Here is a 3493-nt window from a genome sequence, read left to right as displayed (position 1 = left end):
ATATTCTTTTTCCTTACATGAATTAATAGTTTTCATTTTTAATTTTTCATTGGAATTTGGGAGTTTTTTTGGTATTAGAAAAAAATGACCTTTCCATAATGACAGCTCAGAGGGAAGCATGCTAAATTCAAAGCTATCTCTAAGTTCCTTTAATTAGTGCTTTAGTCTCTATCCATGCTCATAAGTGAAGTAAAGATGTATTTTTCTGACATTTAACAAAAGCATAGGAGAAAACTTCTTGCTTTGTTAGAATTAAATACTTTGGTACTTACCAATATATTCAGTGACTATTCAGAAAATTATGAAATTTTTTATGGCAACCATTAATTGTATCTAAAAAAATTCTATCCAGAACTGATGTGTCAGTATCGAACTACAGAAAGAGAGGAGACCTGGAAATGCTAGGTCACTGCCCCACTCCTATTACCATCCCTATCACGAGATTTTTTTTTTTTTTAAGATTTTATTTATCTATTTGAGAGAGAGAGAATGAGAGAGAGAGAGAGCATGGGGGGCGGTCACTGAGCAGGGAGCCTGATGCGGGACTCAATCCTGGAACTCCAGGATCATGACCTGAACCCAAGCAGTCGCTTAACCAACTGAGCCACCCAGGTGCCCCCCATCACGAGATTTTTTTTTTTTTGGCTGGGTACAGTGTACTTTATTGGTGGTACATGACAAGGTAGGGCTCCCCAAGCTCCTCCCCTTCTTCAGGGGGTCTGGGATGGAAATGGTGGAGGTCAGGAGATTCTCAGTGTTTTCGGGGATAAATTGGGGCAGGGACTCCCCAGTAGCTGAGGGCCTCTCTCTTCCTCTTGTTCTCGCTGGGGCTGGTGGTCCAGGGGGCTCTTACTCCTTGGAGGCCATGTGGACCATAAGGTCCACCACCTGGTTGCTGTAGCCAAATTCATTTTCATACCAGGAAATGAGCTTGACAAAGTGGTCATTGAGAGCAATGCCAGCCCCGGCATCGAAGGTGGAGGAGTGGGTGTCCCTGTTAAAGTTGCAGGAGACAACCTGGTCTTCAGTGTACTCCAAGATGCCCTTGAGGGGGCCCTCTGATGCCTGCTTCACCATCTTCTTGATGTCGTCGTATTTAGCAGCCTTCTCCAGGCTGCAGGTCAGATCCACGATGGACACGTTGGGGGTGGGGACACAGAAGGCCATGCCAGTAAGCTTCCCGTTCAACTCAAGGATGACCTTGCCCACAGCCTTGGCAGCGCCAGTGGAAGCAGGGATGATGTTCTGGGCACTCCCTCAGCCATCGTGCCACAGCTTCCCGGAGGGGCCGTCCACAGTCTTCTGGGTGGCTGTGATGGCATGGACGGTGGTCATGAGTCCCTCCACGATGCCAAAGTTGTCATGTATGACCTTGGCCAGAGGAGCCAAGCAGTTGGTGGTGCAGGAGGCATTGCTGACAATCTTGAGGGAGTTGTCATACTTCTCATGGTTCACACCCATCACAAACATGGGAGCATTGGCAGAAGGAGCAGAGATGACAACCCTCTTGGCCCCACCCTTCAAGTGAGCCCCAGCCTTCTCCATGGTGATGAAGACCCCAGTGGACTCCACAACATACTCAGCACCAGCATCACCCCATTTGATGTTGGTGGGATCTCGCTCCTGGAAGATGGAGATGGACTTTCCATTGATGACAAGTTTCCCGTTCTCAGCCTTGACTGTGCCGTGGAATTTGCCAGGGGTGGAATCATACTGGAATATGTAGACCATATAGTTGAGGTCAATGAAATGGTCATTGATGGCGACAATATCCACTTTGCCAGAGTTAAAAGCAGCCCTGGTGACCAGGTGCCCAATACAGCCAAATCTGTTTACTCCGACCTTCACCATTGTGTCTCGGGAACGTGGCTGGCACTACACCAGAAGATGCGGCTGTCTGTCGAACGGGGAAGAGCCGAGAGCCCCATCACGAGATTCTTATGGAGCATATCCTTAATATCCAGTTTGGTCTTCCTGAGCAACAGTGGTTTGAACCTGTAACATCTGGTGTTTCATTGCTGGTCACCCTGCTTGCTGTTCTTCCTCCTGGGAAGGCTGCTGTCAATGTCAGTGGCTCTTTTATTGTGATAGCTTTACACATGGCTGTAGAGTTTCTGAAGCTCCTCCCACAAATGGCAGAATCTAATTTCTCTTCCCTTGATTGTGGACACTGGTAATGAAAAAAATGAAGCAAAAAATAAAACTGCATTTTTTCTGAGGCTAGGTAGAAAAAATGGCACTGCTTTTGCCTGGTACTCTCTCCCTCTTCAGATATGTGCCTAAGCCTACAGGGAAGCACTCTGCCTGCCTTGAAGCCGCCATGCCTGAGAGGCCTCATGAGGAGGACACATGGAATAGATGCCCCAGGTTCAGCAGTACCCAACTGATTGTCTGAGCATCAACCCTCCACAGCTCCTTCCAGCCTCAGGATTCAAGGGCGCCATAATTAATGCAAATTTAGCAGAGATGACCCTAGCCTCTCCGTCCCGTCCAAATTCCTGATCCACAGAGTCTGTGAGCATAAAAGATGATAGCTGTATGCCAGTAAGTGTTCATTTGTTTTGTAGTCATAGTAACCAAAATCCTTTAAAATACATTCTTAAGAACCTAATTAACCCAGGGGCACCCGGGTGGCTTAGTCGGTTGAGCATCAGACTCTTGATTTCAGCTGAGGTCTTCATGATCTCAGAGTCGTGAGATCAAGCCCCACGTCGGGCTCCGAGGTTAGCTCGGAGTCTGCATGTCCCTCTCCCACTGCTCCTCTTCCCGCTTTCTCTCTCCCTCAAATAAATAAATAAAAATACTTAAATAAAAAAAGCTAATGGATCCATTGACACCACAGGTCCCTTTTGCCCACTCTTTCTCCCGTATCTTAACTTAAATCAATTTCTAATCAATAATGGAGTAGTAAAGTATATATGTGAACATCAAAATAACTTCTATTTTAGAAGCTAAGTGAGAAGTTACTAATTTTTTTCTGTTCTTTGAACATGTTTAATTCCAATAAAATATAACTTTTGTTTACATTTTTAAAATAATTGTCTTTTCCTTTTCCTTTTTAGGTAATAATTGAGATGAGATCAAGCCCTTAAGGATCATCTGAGACAAATTTTGTAAGCAAATCCTGGATCCTCCGTCTTTCTAAGTTTATCTTTCACTCATTATCCAGACAGGCAAGTGTTTAGCAATGAGCATCAAGTGCTGTTGGATGTTTACAATGATGAGGAATGAGAGAGACTGCAGGCCATTTTGATAAGGCTGGTATTAGCCTTGGTGAGGCACCCTTAAATGGAATTTCAAGAAAACCATGGGTTAAAGGATTAATAAGATAGAAAAAATAAAGACAATGAGCATAGCTAAGTCAAGATTTTAGCTATGAAGTTGAGAATTAAAACCACAATTTCAAGCAAACACGAAACCAAAAGAAGGTGTTGATTTTTCATTTTGCTCTTTTTTAAGATGGTACATGCTTGAGCATGCTTACATTCTTTAC

The 3493-nt window shown here is 44.5% G+C and overlaps 1 pseudogene; it reads right to left on the bottom strand.

Moving 5' to 3' along the window:
- Window positions 1-849: 849 nt before the first annotated feature.
- On the bottom strand, window positions 850-1920 carry LOC110591598 (annotated as a pseudogene).
- Between the last annotated feature and the right edge of the window lie 1573 nt (window positions 1921-3493).

The sequence above is a fragment of the Neomonachus schauinslandi genome, chromosome 7 (assembly GCF_002201575.2).
Source record: "Neomonachus schauinslandi chromosome 7, ASM220157v2, whole genome shotgun sequence".
Classification (NCBI taxonomy): Eukaryota; Metazoa; Chordata; class Mammalia; order Carnivora; family Phocidae; genus Neomonachus; species Neomonachus schauinslandi.
The sequence above is the reverse complement of the archived record's forward strand: the minus strand, read 5'-3'. Positions and strand labels throughout refer to the sequence as shown.